This window comes from Hemicordylus capensis, chromosome 1 (assembly GCF_027244095.1).
Source record: "Hemicordylus capensis ecotype Gifberg chromosome 1, rHemCap1.1.pri, whole genome shotgun sequence".
Classification (NCBI taxonomy): Eukaryota; Metazoa; Chordata; class Lepidosauria; order Squamata; family Cordylidae; genus Hemicordylus; species Hemicordylus capensis.
The window spans coordinates 205,627,065-205,647,639 of NC_069657.1; the positions used below are offsets into that span (position 1 = coordinate 205,627,065).

Below are 20,575 nucleotides of genomic sequence, written 5' to 3' on the forward strand. Positions count from 1 at the left end.
AAACAATCTTGTCTAAAGTCTTTACTTGATCATAATGTATATTTTGGAAGAATAACTGAACTCTGAGATTTCTGTGGGATGCCTTTCCGTGTGTAAATTGCAGGTATGGTTGCCAGATTCAGACCACTAAGAAGGCTCTAGTACTTTGAAAAATGGCATAGAAAAGGAAATTGTATCAGCTGCTGATATGCTTTTGTCACTGGAGCACTGTAAGAAGAAAAGCCACAGCTGAGGCCTGTTCGTACAGCCATTTGTGGGGTTGGTTGAAGCACTGGAGAGCTCCTACTTCATTGGCAGCATATAACCAGAACCTCTGTTTGGGCCAGCAAATCCAGGAAACACATGATTAAGCCAGGAGAGGTATACAGTGTTGAAATTGGGAGCTGCAAGCGTAAAAAGTCGTTGGAGGCCTGGAATGCCTTCCCAGCATGCCTTGTGCTGCTAGCACACAGGAAAGCCTCATAATGTCAGCAGCTGCCATCTGATTGGTCATGATGGAACAGGAGGTGGATCGAGCTCTGCTGAAGCAAATCCAGCTTCAGGATCATAGAGTGTGCTTTGCAGAGTGGCACATCTATGGATGTTAGCCCTTGTAGCCACAACTCTCTATTGTTTCTGTGTGAGGGAAGGCCTTCTGGATCCTGGTGGCTGGGTAGAAGAGGTGAGTCAATTCACATGATAAGGGACTCAAGATAAAAGAGCTCTCCTTTTCTCCTATCTTGCTTAAGAGTGGAGTAGGAAAAGTTACCCTTGTTTGAGCAACTTGGGCTGGAGGGATTTTTGTGAGTTCACATAATGATGCAAACTGGGATAGTTTGCCTTCTACTCTGATTTGGATTATTGTGTGAACCCAGCCCTGGTGAAATTCTGCCATGCACGAGGGCTACCTTAAGGCTTGACATGGATACACATATTGTAGGCATGGCTTCTAGATTCAGTGACCAAAATATTAAACAGAGAGCTTTAACTTTTCTCATAGTTGTGAGTGGTGACCCTTCCGTTTTATGAGAATGGATGCTGTCAGTGTAGACATGGAATGAGCTTGGTGATTCCTTGGAGAGTAGGTTTTGTCACTCTCTTACAGTCTTGCCCGTTGTAGCCACTACACTATGGCACACAGTACATGGCTAGCCTATTGCAATGTAGTGCCGCAGGGTAGAGGCTTGAGAGTTGGAATGGACCCGGGCTCAAATCCTCACTCAGCCATGAGAATCTCTGGATGACCTTGGGCCAGTCACGATCTCTCAACTTAAGCTGCCTCACAGCCCTGTTGTGAAGATAAATGGGGGAAGGGACCACGCATGCCACTTAGAGAGAAGGATTAAAAAAAAAAAAAGAGTAAAGGAGAATGAATTAATCAGAGCTATTGAGATCAGAGCTGCTGCTAAGAGCTTCCGGAATATCTTCTACTGTCCACATGGCCTCTGATATGAAGGCAGTAGAGGCTCTGTTAATGCGAAAGTCAGGCTCTTGCATGCAGTTTGGTGAAATCCGTCTCTGGAGTGCTTTTAATTTAATTTGGGAATACCTGTTTGGGCATTTTGTAATCACTTAGAGGAGGCTGTCATCTTTCATTATTGCATTGACCTTTAGAACTAATAGTGTGCTGGCTCCCATAATTATGTGGAAGAAGATGAAAATGAGTTTTTACCACGCTAGTGGCGTGGGGTATAGATGGAAAAAACTCACTTACTGATGTTGTTTTTTAAACCAATTATATGGTTTTTTGCCACAAAGCCTGGCCTCCTTAAACGCTAATAATTCAAATAACAATCTCCCTAAAATACCTATTTCTGAGAATATGCAAGGGCTTTATGCATCTCCTTTTCAGAGGCCAGTGTGTGAAAAAGTCTAATGGAATTGCATATCAACATTAACAAACATTGAGAGAAAGCATTTACTAAACTATACAAAAGGTCTGTGGGCATAGCTCACCACTCCAATGTTAAGTCTCTCCTTTCCCTGCACATGCGTGTGCATGCAATCCCCCACCCCCCAGCAGATTGGAGTTGTGTGTGTGTGTGTGTGTGTCTTTTCCTGCAATTCTGTGCACATCTACTTGAAAATAAACTCTACTGAACTCAATGGGAGTTACTTCTGATAAACATTCATCAGAGTGTGTTGTATGTCCATGCTGATATACTGATCTTGAGGTTTCTTGACTTCATCAGGATGCCCCTGATTCCTGCCAGAAGAAAAGCAGAAACCATGAATGTAGCTGTTAATGAAGGTCTATAAGGGAAACAAAAGAATATACCCAAGGATTTGTACAACTCCTGAATGAATGAAAAATGTTGGTCCAGCACTACAATAACTAAACAAGAAGGAGCGTGAAGTTTAACATTTAGCAGCAGCTGTGTGAATACTGAGTATATTTAAGGCTCTGAACTGCATACTAAGGCATGGTTTCAAATTGGGTTTAAAGCTTCTGATTTATGCTCCTAATAAGCCAATCTAACATTTCTTTTCTTAATTTTTGATAAATGAAGTGTGTTGGGCAGGATGCTATCCTTCAATTTATTTTTGTTTTAGAACTTGTTAATAACAAATCTGACTGTGCTCCACATGTAAAAGAGCTGTGCAGGGCATTGGGAGCAAGAGTTCTCTTAATGAGATGGGAGTGCAATCTGTTTAAAAGACAAATCTCTCCCCTTCTTCTTTCCAGACAGGACACTTAATTTAAATTGCTGAATCAAAACTAAATGCTGTTTTCCCTAGCTTTGAATTCATTTCATTCTATCATTTTGAAATGGTTTGGAATACAAATTGCATGCATTCAGAGTTTTCTGCTTATATTATTTACATTTTGAAAGGGGCCTAAGGCCCAGAACATATATATTGGCATGCATTTTAATTAAGTTGGTCCACATCCAGAAGAATATATAGGGAGGAATGTAAGTGATTGCACCAAAATAGATCTTGAATTATGAGTATAGGATTAAATGGGTATTTCCCATTGGTATGGACTGAATTTATTTAAATAAATCGCCTTTTCCTCTTGTAAACTTATAGCAAAAAAGGGTTGATCCTGCAAAAATGACATACCTATCCCGACTGCTGAGTGGGGACTACTTTGACTTATTTTAGTATTTAAACAGTGAGAGGAATAGAGAAACTGTATATAATTGGAAGCAGAATGTGACATTTCTTGCTCCACTGGTCAGTCCTAAAACATCACTTCAGTGAGGTTAGAGATAAAATGTATGAAGCAGTATATGAAAAGGAAATACATAACACTAACGCACACAACCTGGTGCATCAAGTTGATTCGAGTGCACACACAGCCTGGTTTGCCACTTTCTGTCCGAGTTTAGATGTAGCGCAAAACTGGGGCATAGCGTTAAACAGGGCAGCTGTCGCGTGAAAAGGGGCAGAGGTTGGAATGTTTGTGAAACTGTGGTTTCACGGCAAAAGCAACCTCTGGTTTGCCTTGGCAAACTCCAAATTGAAACTTAGGTTAACTCAAAGGTTCGCTGCCGAGACCTCCAGTTAGGCTGCTGAAGCGTTATGTCCGACTTCGGATGCTGTCATAACCACAGTTTTTCCCGGTATGGGGAGGGCATCCATGACTGATGGGTAGTCAGCCTCTGCATGCTCCAAGACAGGGCCAATCAAAAACGAGCACGTAGTCCCTTCTCTCCGCTCTGCCCCCTGCTTCCCAGTTCTGGTCCTGTCTTCGCTCCAGGACAGTCTAGTTTTGCTGGACCTCGTTCTCTCATCTTGTTCTCTGTGTGCAAGGGGGGGAAAGGAGTTGCTGGTTGTTTTTCGAGGATTGTCCGGGTTGTGAGTTACTTCCCCTCTGTTCTGCAGCCACGTGTGTTTCCCTTTCTTTACCCTGCCCTACCCTTCCCTTTCTTTAACCCCCCCCACCTAAAATGGAAATATCACAGACCGGTGACATGCTTAGAGGTTCCCTGTCAGAGGGCCCTCTCTCAGATACCCCTAAGATCACCCCAATAACTTCTTTGGAAGTTGGGGAGGGAAGACTTTTGGTCACCGTGGACCTTGCTAATCCTCCTGCGGGAGAGAGCAGTACGATGGCTGCTCTGCCTAAACCAGCTAAAATGCTTAAAAAATCCAAGCACCTTGAAGGGGCTGGAGGCACCAGGCTTAAGAAAAAGAAGAAAGCTAAGAAAGTGGCCTCAGACAAAGCCCCTCTCAGCAAACGGCTTCAACTCCGGGCCGTCAGAGCTCAGCAACGAGATAAAGCGCAGCAGTGGGAGAAAGGGCTAACGGCTCTTCCCGCCGAAATCGTGCCCGACATTTTGACGCTTTCCGCTCCGACCGCGGCTGTTACGGACCCAATTCTGGCTTCAATGGTGACCACAGCCAGCCCGGGGTTGCCGATCCCGACCGGGACGCGCAAGGAACAACCCTTACTCACGAGTAAGAATGTCGGGTCCGTGGTGGAGAGCGCCCATCCGGGGGTTTTTCTGGCGGGAGGAGATCCAGTTCCCAGCGGGGAGTTGCTCTCGGGGAGAGAGATTTCCTGGCTGAGATCCTTTATTCAGAAGCAATGCATGGCTATAGTTCCCAGTGTGCTTCAAGGTGCCAAAACGGCACAGGGTGACTTAGTAGCCCCCTCACCACAAGGTGACTTGGTAACCCCCGCGCTGGTGGTCCCTACGCCCCAAGGTGACTTAGTGGCCCCCGCACCGGCGGTCCCTACTTGAAGGGACCGTCGCCCATCATTCTCTTCGTCTCCAGGGACTAGCCCCATTAGACAGCCTATTCCCCTGGGGGAGAGGGTCTGGATGGCGAGTAAATTAAGGAGGAGACGGTTGCGTGGAGTTCCTGACTTCTGCTCTTCTGATGAGGAGTATTATCACCAAAGGGCTTGTTCTCAGCCCAAGCGGGCACGTTTTACAGGGGAAGCTGCAGTTCAAGATCAGATTCCCCCAGAGTATATCAGGCCTGCTACATCAAGACATCTATCTCGAGAGACCAGGGACTCCAGTGTGCCCCAATTGGCGGCACAAGGGAATGCACCTTCCTGTGATCCCCAGGCTTTGCCTATTTCAAGGGATACGGGTTCGAGTTCAGAGGAGTCCGAAAAAGAGGAGGGGGAACTCTCAGATGAACAGACTCCGCCGGATAAACCAACCACCGCCAGGTTGTTCTCTATTGTGGAGTTTGAAATTTTATTAGCAAAAGCTAAAAGGGCCATTAAGGATGTGTCCAGTGACTCTGCCTCTCAACCAGTGGTGGGATTGGACCAAGAGGTCTTTCCATCCACCTCAGCTTCCCCAGCCACGGTGCCCTTCCCTGCACTTTTTAAAGATGTTATGTTGGCAGAATGGGGGGTGCCGGTGGCTTCAAAGCCAGCATTGCATTTTCCTAAGAAACTGTATAATTTACCCCCTGAGATTATGTCTTTATTAGCTATTCCCATTGTGGATGCTCCCGTGGCCCGACTGGTGCCTTGGTCAACAAGGAAGGCGAAGAGTTCCTCAAGTCTCCCGAGGAGAAGAAAACAGACCACTTGCTGCGGAAGTGCCATGAGGCGTCGGCAACGGTTATCTGGGCCACTGCAACCAATTTGGTCTTTGCCAGGGCAACTATTTTGTGGACCAAGGAGTTGGCAAAGTTGGTCCCGCCTGATAATACCAAATTGAGGCAGGGTCTGAACAAGGTAGCCTGGGCGTCTGCTCTTATGGCAGACTCTAGCCTGGACTGTCTGCAGCACGCAGCTCGCTCTATGGCGGCTGCTGTGGCGATCAGAAGAGGCTTATGGCTCAGACACTGGAGGGTGGATTCTAAATCAAAATTGGCTCTAGCTTCCACTCTGTTTAGAGGCACAAAGCTTTTTGGCGAAGCCCTCGAGCCGGTTCTGGTAGAAACCCATGATAAAAAGAAGGCTATGCCTGTAGGATGGGGGGACAGAAGGTCTCTCAGAGCTACAGGGTTTCAGAGTTCCTTTCGCCCCTTCAGATCATTCAACAGGACGGGGTCTCCTGGATTCCGAGACGGATTCAGAGACAGAGACTTCAGAGGCAACCAGTACAGGCAACACTGGCGCCAATCATGGAACCCTAAGCCCAGAGGATCCGGCCGGAAGACTGGATCATTCGGTTCCCAGCAAGACTGTCGGAACCGTAAGCAATGACTCGTGTCCTGTCGGAGGCAGGCTACGAGCTTTTGCACATTTATGGGGGGAAATCACGTCGGATCGATGGGTTTTACAAACAGTTACAGAAGGTTATTGCATAGATTTTGTGACCACCCCTCCGGATTCCTTTTTCGGAACTCCTGCTTCAAAGGATCTTGTAAAAGAAAAATTGATGCTAGACGCGATCCGACACCTGTTGGACATTCGGGCCATAGAACCCATTCCGGTGTCCCCAAAACCCGATGGGGTGTTCTCCCGTCTTTTTCTCGTCCCAAAGAAGTACGACACCTGGAGGGCGGTGCTCGACTTAAAAAGGCTGAACTGATACGTGTGGAAGAGACCTTTCTGCATGGAGTCTTTCAGAACCATCAAGGCGGCGATTCTTCCAGGGGACTGGCTGGCATCGCTCGACTTATCAGAGGCCTATCTGCACGTGCCAATTCAACCATCGTCGAGGCACTTCCTCAGGTTCGCTTACGGGAAACAGTTTTTTTCAGTACAGGGCCCTTCCATTTGGCCTGTCATCGGCCCCGCGAGTTTTTACCAAACTCCTAGTGGTGGTCATTGCCTACCTCAGGATGCGGGGGATACATGCTTACCCGTATCTAGACGACATTTTGCTGAGGTCAGAAACGGAAGCACAAGTGACAAGGGACGTGGAGTTCACAGTTCAGACCCTAGAAGCGCATGGGTTCAAGATCAATCACAACAAGAGTCACTTGCAACCGTCGCAGCGACTGATACACCTAGGTGTCCTATTCGATACCAAAAGGGCATTGGTCAGTCTCTCCACAGAAAGGCAACTGAAGATCTGTCGAGTTCTCCGCCCTTTATTGCAAAGATCCAGAGTGACGCTAATGCAGCTGGCCCACGTCCTGGGACTAATGGTCTCCTGCATAGACTGCTTGCCTTGGGCGAGATGGCACTCCAGAGCATTACAGTGGCTTCTGCTGCCTTATCAAGAGGCCATTATGGAGAAGAAACATATTTGGGTACCACTGACCAACGAGGTCAAACGGTCTTTTGCTTGGTGGACATCTCCAGCCCTGAAGGAAGGTCTTCCCTTACTTGTCCAGGACAGACTCATAGTGACCACCGACGCGAGCCTCTCCGGGTGGGGGGCTCACTGCTCCGAAGTCCAGGCTCAAGGCAGCTGGTCTCAGGCGGACCTGAGACACAATATAAACTGGCTGGAATTGAAGGCAGTTTGCTTGGCATTGGAAAAATTCCAGGATCATCTGGTGGGTTGGCACGTCCTTATAAGAACCAACAATATCGCCACAAAGGCCCACATAAATCATCAGGGTCACGTTCACTGATGCAAGAGACAGGCCTCCTGTTCACATGGGCGGAAGGTCGCCTCAGGACTATATCCGTGGAACATCTGGCGGGCCTTCTAAATTGCCAAGCGGATTGGTTGAGCTGCCAATTCCTGGATCCAGCGGAGTGGGAACGCCATCCGGAGGTGTTCGAACAACTGACATCTCGATGGGGGTTGCCGATGGTGGACATGTTCGCCTCTCCACAGAACAACAAACTCCCGAGGTTCTATTCAAGATTCCATTGTCGCCATGCAGAACAGGTGGACTCACTGGTCTCGAAGTGGCCCCAGGGGATGCTGTACGTCTTCCCTCCAGTAGCTATTCTGGGGGCAGTTGTCCGAAAGGTAATCGTCGAAAGAGCCGACGTCATTCTAATAGCTCCTTATTGGCCAAGGTGACCATGGTTCTCAGATTTGATGGCACTGTCGATTCAGGAACCATGGATCCTCCCATTAAGGAAGGACTTGTTGATCCAGGGCCCCATTCTCCACCCAGGCCTGGAGTGGCTCCACCTCCACGCTTGGAGGTTGAGCGCTCAGCATTAATGAACAAAGGGTACTCGAAAAAGGTCCAGGATACCATCCTGGCGGCTAGAAGACCATCGACTAATCGGATCTATCAGATCACATGGTCCTCTTTTTGCACATGGTCCCGGTCAGTTGGGGTGGATCCTTTGAATGCTGGAGTTTCGGCTGTCCTGGCCTTTATACAAGCGGGGCGGACAAAGGGCTCAGTACTAACACCTTATGACAGCAAACTTCAGCCCTGGCTTCAGTCCTCCCCATTGCGTCCAAAGAGTCTCTACGCCTCCACCCTGACATCCGCCGTTTTTTGCGAGGGACGACCAACCTGAATTCCCCACCGATTCGTAGGTTTCCCACGTGGAACCTGAACAAGGTTCTGAATGCCTTGACCTAGTCGCCCTTTGAACCTTTGCATCAGGTTCCATTGCACCTCCTTTCATTCAAGGTTTTATTTCTGGTGGCTATCACTTCTACCAGACGGGTCTCTGAATTGGCAGCGCTGTCAGTTAGGGACGAACTCTGCGTGTTCCAAAAGGAATCAGTGGTGTTAAAATTGGACCCAACCTTTTTACCTAAAGTGAATACGATCTTTCATAGGAGCCAAGAAATAGTGTTACCGTCCTTCTGCCCAAAACCCGACATCAGAAGGAAAAGGTATGGCATACATTGGATGTTAGGAGGGCTCTCCGCATCTACATTAAGAGGACTATGAGCTTCAGAAAATCAGATTCGATGTTTGTTTGTTTCCTACCTTTGAGCCTAGGTACGAAGGTTAACAAGGAGACTCTGGCTAGGTGGTTGAGGGCCACTATTGCCTTGGCGTATGAGACCTTGCAGTTGGAGGCTCCTTCTAATATCTCTGCTCATTCTACCAGGAGTGCCGCTATATCTGTGGCATTTTTGGCTAGAGTCTCACTGGAGGACATATGTAAAGCGGCCACGTGGTCGTCCTCAACTCCCTTTGTCAAACATTACAAAATCCCTTCATTTTATGAACCGCAGGCCGCAGTGGCACGTACGGTTTTACAACAGGTGGTTTGAGTGCAGCATCCGCATCCCACCCCGCTGGTTAGCTTGGGTATGTCCCATCAGTCACAGATGCCCTTCCCATACCGGGAAAAAGAAACATTGGTAGACTTACCGTGAAGGGTTCTTTTTCTGGTATGGGGAGGGCATCTGGCCCGCCCGCGGATGCAGAGGTGGAACACCTGGGTGGTGGAGCAACTCCTAGGGATCATAGTGAAGCTATCCCTTTGACTCTTTCTGCCTTCATTTCTTCTTTACCTGCTCTATGCTGTTTTTTCTATTGAGGTCCGGCATTACAAGTTCAGTACGTAGTTATTCGTTGATGTTTTTCATGGCAGCAAGTTACCTTGATCGTCTCTCCCTGTGCTCCGCAAGACCAGAACTGGGGGCAGAGCGGAGAGAAGGGACTACGTGCTCGTTTTTGATTGGCCCTGTCTTGGAGCATGCAGAGGCTGACTACCCATCAGTCATGGATGCCCTCCCCATACCAGAAGAAGAACCCTTCACGTTAAGTCTACCAATGTTTCTTTCATGCTGAATTTCAAACCTCGGTCATAAAGGCGGTGGTGCAGACCTGCCCAGGGATGTGGCAGCTCTATACCAGCAGTGCTTCTTGCTGGCCACCTCTCAGAGAACTTGTCCCACCGTTCCCATCAGGTATGGAGTTGCCCAGCAACAGGGACACAACCATGTCCCATCACAGGCTTGTCATCCTCTCAAGCTGCACAAGCACACAGGAAAGCACACATTTTCCTACTCTGTCCCTTGCTCTCTCCCCCCACCCTCCACAGTTGGGCAAGCAGGAGGGAAAGGAGATGGGATGTCAGGATGGGCATTAAGTGCTTTGCTCCCAGAGAAGGAAGTGACAGTGATGTATGTTCACCAGCACAAACACTTCAGGTGGAAACATAAGCCGGGCACCCTATCACAGCACCGGCAGGGGAACACTCAGCGGGTGGGGGGTGCCCACAGTCGGGTTCAAAAGGCAGCTCCAAGCAGAGATTCTGGAGCAGTTGAGTTCTATTTTTTTTCACAGAAATGTTGGGGAAGGGGACCCCACTGGGGGTTAATGGTCCCTAGGCTTGCTTATGAGAAGAACTTTATGTGAGGAATAGGCATGCATTTACTTGGTGCTACTCTCATTGTATGCTCCCAGTTTGCCCCATTCTTGAGTGGACCGCTCTCTTGTGAGAGTGCCAGGCTATCAGTGCTCAATATCGAGCCAGGATGCTCTATGGAGGAAAGTCGCATGGACAGGTACTTCGGCGAGTTCTGTCCCAGTTCTGGAGACTGCTGCCAAGTAGCTGTCAAACCATACCCCCCCCCCGACATCTCATCCACCCATTTGGAAGGTGCTCCCTGCCAGCCCGTCTGGCCACCTGGACATGTGCACCCTTGCCTGTGGCCCAAAATGGCAACCCCACTGTCCTGGGGCCACTGAAAACTGGGGCTCCCCTCTCCCATGGATCCCCACGCTGGCAGATCTGCATACAGTGCAGTGCCAGGTTGAGCCTAGGAATTTTGAATGGTTTTAAAGGTCCACCCTAGACCCCAGTGTTTTACCCATCCCTGCATGTGGCCAGGCTCTGACACATGGGCATCAAAATCCCCTGTGGGTCCGCACAAGGCCTTATGGGGAAGGGGGAGTTGCAGCCCTCAAGTTCAGTCATTTGCCATTGAGAGTTGGGGGCTCAACACAAGTGGGGCCCCCTATGGAGGGATTATCTCAACCTGTGAGCATGCAATCTGAAGGCGGACCTGGGGCAAACACTGCTTGCTCCTCACTAATAGACTGGTCCTCTCATGGGTGGGATAGCCAGCCGCCAGCAAGCAACATGAGCAGGGCACCCCATCTCAGAACTCGAAGGGAAGCAAATGGTTAGTGGGGGGCCTGGGGTCGGGTTTAAAAGGCAGCCCCAAGCAGGGATTCTTGAACAGCCCCATTCTCTCACAAATCCCTGCACTGGCAGATCTGCATACAGCGCAATGCTGGAACAAATCCAGGAATTTTGAATGTGTTTAAAGGTCTGTCCTAGTTTCTCCCCCATTCGCGCATGCGTCCAGTCCATGGCACATGGAGCGGCAAAATCTCCGATGGGTGCATGCAATTCTTCACAGGGAATTGGGGGGAACATAGGTACATAGGAAGCTGCCATATACTGAGTCAGACCATAGGTCCATCTAGCTCAGTATTGTCTACACAGACTGGCAGCAGCTTCTCCAAGGTTGCAGGCAGGAATCTCTCTCAGTCCTATCTTGGAGAAGCCAAGGAGGGAACTTGGAACCTAGATGCTCTTCCCAGAGCAGCTCCATCCCCTGAAAGGAATATCTTACAGTGTTCACATTTCTAGTCTCCCTTTCATATGCAACCAGAGCGGACCCTGCTTAGCTTAAGGGGACAAGTCATGCTTGCTACCACAAGACCATTTATCCTAGGGCTGTAGAGATTCTGTTCTATCTTTTACCATGGAGAGTTGGGGGCCCCCTTAGGTGGGTTGGCTCAAATTGTGAGTGTGCAGTCTGAGGTTAGACCAGCTCCCTCACAGCCTCCTGGTCCTCCACAGCAGACTGGCCCTCTCATGAGAGAGCAAGCCCACCAGCAGCAAGCTGCCAGTGGAGTTGGATGTTGATTGGGTCTGCATGGACTGTTTGGGGTTGCCGGGGTTACCCCATGGAACAACATCCCAGGTTACAGTGGGACAGACCCCCTCCTGCATCCTTTGCGCTCCCCCATCTACAAACCTCCTCTTAGGATATCTTCAAGTTCTCTTCCAGTGTTCCAGTGTTCTAATTTTTTTTTCCGTGTGTGTGTGGAATGAGTTTTGTTCCAGGCAGAATGTTAAGGCAGTGTGTGCACATGTGCGTTTAGAGTGGGACATTCCTGATTTAACCTGAATGGGATCTATAATTAAAAGAAATTAAAATTAAATTAAAATTGAGGAGACATTAAAAAAAATGGGAGTGGGAACATGCACGCACACCTTAGAGGAGTGGTTCCCAAACTGGGAGCCTCCAGATGTTGATGAACTACAGCTCTCATCATCTCCAGCCACAATAAGTTGTAGCTGGGGGTAATGGGAGCTGTAGTTTAGCAACATCTGGAGGCTCCCAGTTTGGGAACCACTGGCCTAGAGGAAACACTATTCCCCTTCCTTTCCTAAGTAACAGGGAAATAGTGCCCTTCCCAGCCACCTCCCTGCCCTCGAATCGTGCTGGTGGAGGGTTCTTTGTGGGGAGGTGGCACCATAGCTGTCCGAAGAGGTGCTGGCATGGCATTGCATTTAAAGGGGTTTAAATGCCCTTTCCATGATGGCGGGTGGAGTGCTCCAAAAATGCATGACCGTGCTTGGTTTGGATAGTTGTGGCTGCTCCGCTGATGTGCTGACACTTTGCCCACAACCTGACTGTGACGCTTGCTAGGACCAGCCTCAGCGGCCAGGCAGCAGGGAGGGGGCTCCCCTCTCCTGCAACTGGAGGTTGTTGGGCCACGATTGGATGAATGTCTGTGGCGCCATTCACAGTTTGCAACTGAAACCATGGGTTTGTTCTACATCTGAACTCAGCCTCTGTCTCTGGCAAGATTATATTTTGAGGGCATCCTGCATTCTTCCAGCAGGTCCCCCCTTTAAGAAACATCATTCTGTGAATAATTTCAATTATGGCTAAATGTGCATAATTGTTATTAGCTAACACATGCTCTTGTATTTCTGAAAGTCCTTTTCTTTCTAGGGTTAGCAAGAGCCAGTTAGGCCACTTTATGTTGAGATAGCTCCATGAATACGCCCTAGAAATTAATTATAGTAAGTCTAAAATCCTAGCTTTTGTAAAACATCCAAAGATCTTGAATTGGTCTTTGAATAGGCATAAGCTGGAACAAGTTAAGACCTTTTAAATACCTAGGTGTTGTGTTCGAGGCCTCTATGAGATGTAGTGCACATCTGCAGTACGTCACTCAAAATGCACAAAAATTGTCAGCAGCCATTCAATCCTATTTTCATCAGCTCAGTGCTCAATTTGTTCCGGCAGCACTTACATTATTTTTAGCTAACTCCTGCCCTCAGATGTTGTACGGACTGCAATTGGGTCCGTATGCTAATTTTGCAGCTTTGGAGGTTGTTCAGACAAAGTTTTTAAGCTCTATTTTGCAGACCCCTAGATGTGTCCCAAACATGATCCTGAGGCTGGAAGCTGGTATTCCTAGAGTGGAGGCCCGGATGTGGCTTTCTATTTTAAGTTACTGGCTGAAGTTACATTTCTTTCCTACCCTTATGGATAGTTTTAACTCCTGTTGGAAATCGTCAGGTTTTTTTAAATCAAGCCTTTATAGTCTTAGCTTAGATGTCCTGCTGAAGATGGGATTCATCCATGTGAGACTAGCAGTAAAACAACGGATATATGATATGGAGGTGTAAATTGATTGGTCTTTAATCCCCAAGGAAGTTTTTTGGGGGGCTACAGCCCTATAACAACAAACCTGTGAGTTATTTAGATAAACCTACAATTGCTAAATATCGCAGGTGTTCACGTTGGCACGATTTAATGTATTACCGTCAACTGATTTGGAGGGTAGGTTCAGAAGGATTCCTGTAGAATAGAGACTGTGCCTGTGTGCTTCTGTGCCCCTGGTGGCGCAGTGGTAAAACTGCCGCCCTATAACCAGAACGTTGCAAGTTCGATCCTGACCAAGGGGCTCAAGGTTGACTCAGCCTTCCAAGGTCGGTAAAATGAGTACCCAGAATGTTGGGGGGCAATATGCTAAAACATTGTCAACCGCTTAGAGAGCTTCCAGCTATAGAGCGGTATATAAATGTAAGTGCTATTGCTATTGCTATCGGAAATCAGTTTTTCACATTTTACTTTACAGTTCCCTTTACAGGGACTTGCGTCAATGTTTTATTTCTCTGCTATTGGTCAATTATCCAGGGCATACAGACATATTTTATGTTAATTACTTGCTTTCTGATCAGAAGGAGGAGATAACGACTAATGTCGCAAAGTTCTGTGTGGTGGCTAGGAAAGTTAGGCATCGGATAGTAGACCAGCTCGTGTAACTTGGGGTTCATGTGTTATGCTGAGACATTATACCAAACTACTGTAAACACTGTTGATTCTTATTTGTACTTATGTTTTGAATTTTGGTCTTTGACCATAAATACACTTGGCTTGACTTGACTTGTTAAGATAGCCATGTCAAGGTAAGGCCCTGGTCAGCAGCTAGATTACAGGGAGACCTTTTTGAGGAAGGAAGCCCTACCCATCCTGCAAAATGAGTTCCCAGCAGTCCCATGCCTTCCAGCAACCAATAGTGCTTCTCTGGCTTGGCAACTGGGAGGCCAGTTAGTGCTACTAGTGGGGCCAGTTTGCACTTGGAGCCTCCAGTGGTTGATTGATATTTTATAGGCTCCAATGTGAATGGAGAGTGGATATGTAGGCATGATCCAGCCAAAGACAAGCACTTTTAAATCCCAGTTATTCAGTGGAATAGTTGCACAAGTATTTAAATCTTCCCCACTGAAATCAAAAGTGCCTAATTGTTGCTAGAACATGCAATATACACTTTCAATTTGGAGAACTATTCCCAGAGTTGTCTCTGTCAGTCTGAAAACTTTAGCTATAGGGAATAGTACTCTAATAAAAGGAATCTGATACAATGCATTGATTGAAAAGCAATGCTTCCTTAGACCATTACACTAAAAGCTGTTTCACTATTTAGTATTCACAGTCTCCACAGTGGGTGCCATTGATCTGGGAGATTGTACTTGCCTTGATTGTTTGACATGGGAGATCAATCTCACATTTTAATGAATACCTCTTGGTGGACTGACTGAGGTAGGGTGGGATGGATAAAATGTACAATCAATTAAAGCTGATTATGAGAGTTCAAAACTTGGGATTGTTTACTGCCCATGGCTAGTTTGGGTTGAAATGAGATTAACTGACAAGGTCTCTTTCTTCTCAAGGATTATGTGTGAACAGATGATGCATACAATGAGAATGCTAAAGAGAGCAAGAGGAGGTGAGGCTGAACGTTTTTGCCATCCAGCCGTCTGTCCATTCTGACTGTGGGAAGAAGAAGATTTCTCTTCAGTTTACCCCTTTTGGCTGCCTATCTTTTGCTGCCTCCCTTTAACTGGACTTGGTGGAGGAAGTTGTTGTTGTTTATTTACGATCTTAGATCAAACATCAATATACGCAGAATATACACAGTAAAAAGAAAATAATGGAAACAAAGTCTAAAATGTCATCAAATATATAAAATCAGGAATCTTTGACAGTAACCGATTGCTGGAGGAAGCTTTGGGTGAGAGATGTGGCTTTTTCTCTAGCTATTCTCCAAACAGCCCTCGGCACAGAGAAAGAAAGTCCTGTGACTCTTATTGGTTGGTACTGGCCTGGTTATACCTATGTGTTTGGGCTCTGGTACAAATGAGGGAATGAGAGTGCCTTTCGGGGGTCCAACTATTTCAGTAGTGGTGGGGAATAAGAGATTTGGTGTTGGCAGGATGGCCGTCTGTTACAGAGGAAGGGACACCAGAAATTTAATAGCTACATCTTCTTCCAGTTGTCCCGTCAGCTCCCACGTCTCAGTGAGGCTATTCACACGATGGGGAGAAATCGGACTAGTGGACGTGAGCCCGATTTTGCCCCATCATGTGAACCACAGGGCTCAGCTGCGAGCCCGGTGGTTCCTAGGTGGGTAACCTGCCTAACTAGCCCTGCCCTAAAACCCGGTTTGTGGAGCGAGCGCTCCACAAACCTGGTTTTAAAGATTGTGAATAGCCGCGGCTCTGCACCATGGTTACTCATGAGTAGAGCCCCGGAGGGGAGATGAAAAGCTGCCTCCCAACTCCAGGGGTCTCCCCAGTATGCCCTGTGCGCTTGTGCAGGGCATACTGTAGCTTCTGGGGGCCATGTGGCCCCCGAGCTCCCCAGCCCCCGCCGGCTCCATCATGGAGCCGGCAATCATGTAGGCAGCCGATCTGGTCGTCCAGGGCTCCCTCCCTGCTCGTGTGTTGGGAAAGCAGGCTTAGCCCGCTCTCCCCGCGCACTCTCCAAAACCGGGTCTTACTGATCGTGAGATCCGGCTCAGTGAGTAGTTCCAACTACCCACAGAACCAGACCATGCTCCTCTGGAATGCCAGATAAGACTGAAATAATCCATGATTTGATCATGGACGAGGGAGCCAACCTGCTTTGTATAACAGAGACCTGGATTGGGGAGACTAGTGGCCCAGTTTGGGCTCAGCTTCTCCCTGCTGGGTACACAGTTGTGGAGCAGGTTAGGGGAAGTGGGTGGGATGGTGGCATTGCAGTGATCCATAGGAATAACATGTTCCTTTCCAGAATCCCTGTGAAAGAGCTGGCCTATATTGAGTGTATATACCTTGGCCTGGGGACCAGGGATAGATTGTGGATTCTGTTGGTGTATTGAGCACCCTGCTACCCAATGGCATCCCTAACTGAGCTGGTTGCAGAGTTGATATTGGAGTTGCCCAGGCTTTTGGTGTTGGGGGACTTCAATGTTCACTTTGGGACTAGCTTGACTGGTGCTGCTCTGGCCCTATCCAACCCCAGCACAGCATTCCTCCAGTGGCTGTTGTTGGTGTCTACCTTATTTTTCCTTTTAGATTATGAGCCTTTTGGGGACAAGGGACTATCTTATCCCCCCCCCCACCTATGTAAACCGCTTTGAGAATTTTGTTGAAGAGTGGTATATAAATATTTTTCATGGTGTGTCGTCGTAACACCCTCAATTTGGTTGTTGTTTTTTTGCTCAGATCAGGGTGGTGTTCCATGGGTGGGGACTCCTAGAGTGTCTCCATTATCATAGACTACCATCTGGTTAAGGTTGGTTTCACGGCCACAATCCACTTCTGGATTCCATAGGATTCAAAGAGGCCTTGGAAGGTTTTAGAGTTGGTTCTCCTGGTGATTCTGTTGATGTCCTGGTGGAGACCTGAACTTACTAGGGCAGTAGACACAATTGCCGTAAGTGTCCTCTCTGTTCCGTGTCAAAATCAGCCCCATAGTATACAGCACAGCTATAGGAGCTGAGGTGGCAAGGGAGAAGACTGCGACTCTCATCTGACAAAATACAACACAACGCCCATTTAAAGGCTTATAGTGTGGCAATACGTGCAGCAAAGAAGCAATTCTGTTCTGCACATATTGTACTGCAAGTTCACATCCAGCAGAGTTGTTCAGAGTTATGAGGGGATTGACTCAGGTCCTCTCTTCTCTGAACTTGTATTTGGAGTCTTCATCATCCCACTGTGATGCCTTTAATAATGTTTTTGCAGATAAAATCTCTCAGATTCGGGCTGACTTGGGCTTTACTGTTACTACAGAGTCAACGGCAGGGGTGTCCAATGGCAGGGGTGTCCAATAATTCCACTTGTTTGATTAGAATGGATTGTTTTCAATTTGTGACTCCTGAGGAAGTGGACAAGCTTCTTGGAGGTGTTTGGCCTACCACTCGTTCTTTGGATCCATGCTCAACATGGCTTCTATTAGCTAGTAGGGAGGCTGTTAGAGATGGCCTAGTTGACATCATAAATGCCTCACTGGGGGAGGCCAGGATGCCTCCATGTTTGAAGGAGGCAATAGTGAGACCTTTACTTAAGAAGCCTACTCTAGAGCCCTCAGTGATGGATAAGGTGATTGGGCAAGGTGCTTGATCAACTCCAGGTAGTTTTGGAGGATACTGATTATGGGATACTGATTATCTAGACCCTTTTCAAACTGGCTTTAGAGTGGGCTATGAGGTTGAGACAGCCTTGGTTGGCCTGATGGATTATCTATACCAAGGAACTGACAGAATGAGTGTGACTCTGCTGGGTTTTTTGGATCTCTCTGCGGCTTTTGATACCATTGGCCCTGGTATCCTCTTAAATGGTCTGAGGGATTTGGGAATAGGAGGTACTGTTTTGCAGTGGTTCTGTTCTTATCTCTCAGGCAGATTTCAGATGGTAGCACTCGGGGATAGTTGCTCGGTTAAATGAAAGGTATTGTATGATGTCCCTCAGAGTTCCATCTTATCCCCAATGCTTTTAAATATCTACATGAAACCACTGGGTGAAATCATCAGGGGATTTGGAGCAGGGTGTCATCAGTATGCTGATGACACCCAAATCTATTTCTCGATGACATCATCATCAGGCGATGGCATCGCTCCCCTAAATGCCTGTCTTCAGGCAGTAATGGGATGGATGAGGGATAATAAATTGAATCTGAATACAAACTAGATGAAGGTACTAATGGTGAGGGATCATAACTGGAGTGATGTGATAGAATCTCCTGTTATGGTTGGGAACAGAACATGTGCCTGCCCCCCCTAAAGGAACAGGCACATAGCTTGGGAGTGCTTCTGGACCCAGGTCTCACCCTGTTGTCTCAGGTGGAGGCTATGGCCAGGAGCACTTTCCATCAACTTCTGTTGATACGACAGCTGCATCTGTTCCTTGATGATAATGATCTCAAAACTGTGGTGTACTCACTGGTAACATTGCTTGACTACTGCAATGTGCTGTACATGGGGCTAGCTTTGTATGTCATTTGGAAACATCAAGTTCAAAATGCAGCAGCCATATTGTTCTCTGTGGTTTCTCAGAGAGACCATATTATGTCAGTTTTAAAACAGCTGCACTGGCTGCCGATAATGTTTTAGGGCAAAATACAAAATGCTGGTAATTACCTTTTAAAGCCCTAAACAGTTTAGGACTGGGTTACTTGGGAGAGCCCCTTTTTCAGTATGATCCCCATCCCCTTTAAGGTAATCAAGAGAGGTCCGTCTCTCGCTGCCACCAGCTTGGATCAGGTCATCTCTGGAGCTGCTTCTGGGCTCTGGCATGCGCTCCCTATGGATATTAGAGGCTTAAGAGTCTTAGCGGACTTTAAAAGAGCCCTAAAAATATCTTTTTAGCCTGGCCTTTAATGAGTATTGAAATGATTTTACAATGTTTTTTATTTTGTTTTAATGAGTTATTTATTTGATATTTGTCTGTTTTGATATTTGTGAACCGTCTAGAGCCATCTGGGTGAGGTGGTGTAGAAATCTAATAAAAAATAAAATAAAGGCAGAAAGGCCCAATCATTTTTCCAGCAAGTCATCAGCAAGATGGGTCATTAACTTTTAAATAGTTCAGTTGCAGCTTCAGTTATATTTTAAACAGAATAATTATGGTGGTGGAGGTGGAGGGAGAAGAAAACATAATGGAAATAACCTGAAAGCTGAATGTGAGCAAACCAGAATTCAGCAATATTCCAGCTATAAAAACCAATTTCTGGAAAAATGGTTACCTTTCTTAGTGTTTACAGACCCCCTCTGAAGCATTTCATAGAAAATCTGTTAATTAACTCTGTTAATATATACTAGATAATCTATAATTTGAAGTTTTGAAATGATTAACAGCAGCCCTATAATCTTACTATCTATTATTTATTGCTTCCTCATAAGTTAATATTTGGAATTGTACTGTAAAATAATATTCTTTGCCTTTTCTTTCTCTCTCATTTCCACTGTTACATCATCTCTAGCCTAAAGCATAACACAATGCCTGATTAGTGCATGTCAGGGTCGGACTGGGGGACACTTAGAGAGCGGTGGAATGTATGTGGGGAGGGCACTGGGTTTTGACCAGGACTGAGGGAGGGGGAGATGTGGGGGGCTCATGCCTCCCGCAGACCGAAGCAAGTACACCTTAAGATTGAAGCGTGGAGAGCAAAGCAGGCTGCTCAGCCCAAAAGGGTAACCTGAGGTGGTTATATGCTGTTGGCACCGCTCCTTCTGCAAGAGGAGCCAACGCGGGAGTCCCGACTGCCAGCAGCATCCTGCTCCTACCACACCCACCACCCCACGCAGGTCTAATACCACGGGCAGCTAAGCCGTGGCCAGCAGTGAGGCATGGTGGGACATGAGGATCTTCCAGGTGCCCACCTGCCTGACTCCTTGGGGTGGGGACACTGGGGGCCAGGTCGGGTGAGCCCAGGAGGGCAGCGGCTTTGGACGCCTTTGGACAGCTGCGCTCCCTGGTGCGCAGCACCACCAGCACCCTTCGCAGGTCATCATAGGGTGCACCGGTAATCACCCTGGTGTCCCAGCAGCATAGTCTGGCCCTGGCACAGTCTGGCCCTACCAAACCAAAGGGAGAGGCGTGGGCTGCATGTGTACAATAACATTTGGTATGACTTCATATGAACCAGGGAGTGAAATAGAACACAGCCCTGGAGAGTCAGATAGGAGTGCTGGTTTGACTCATTGAAGCTCTTCTCATGACCAGTGAGAAGAGCTTTGGGGCTAACTGCAAGGAAGGAGGGTTAACCTTCCCTTCCCCACAGATGATCCTCTGTTGGTCTCTGGGCGGGTAGATTGCCCACCCAGATGAGCGGCGGCTTCCCTGCGGTGCTCCCACACCTCATGTGGCCGCTCCAGGGTTCGCATGACACCCCCCCCCAGCCCAAATAATGCACCACATGAGTGCGTAGTGCATTACTGGAAGCCCCCCTCCCCCAGAGTGTGCCTGTCATGGCTGCGAGCAGCCACGGCAGAAACATGATTAGAAAATGAGCACTCGCTCCCTTAACCTCATTTAACG

At 47.6% G+C, this 20,575-nt stretch overlaps 2 long non-coding RNA genes across 2 annotated transcripts in view; both read left to right on the plus strand.

Annotated features, from left to right (window-relative positions):
• LOC128340856 (uncharacterized) overlaps window positions 1-20,575 on the plus strand; it is a 102,492-nt gene that overhangs the window by 8,161 nt on the left and 73,756 nt on the right. The window lies entirely within an intron of this gene.
• LOC128340861 (uncharacterized) lies at window positions 352-2,777 on the plus strand. The gene is made up of 2 exons (XR_008314038.1): window positions 352-661; window positions 2,172-2,777. It is a non-coding gene; the product is annotated as an uncharacterized LOC128340861 (long non-coding RNA).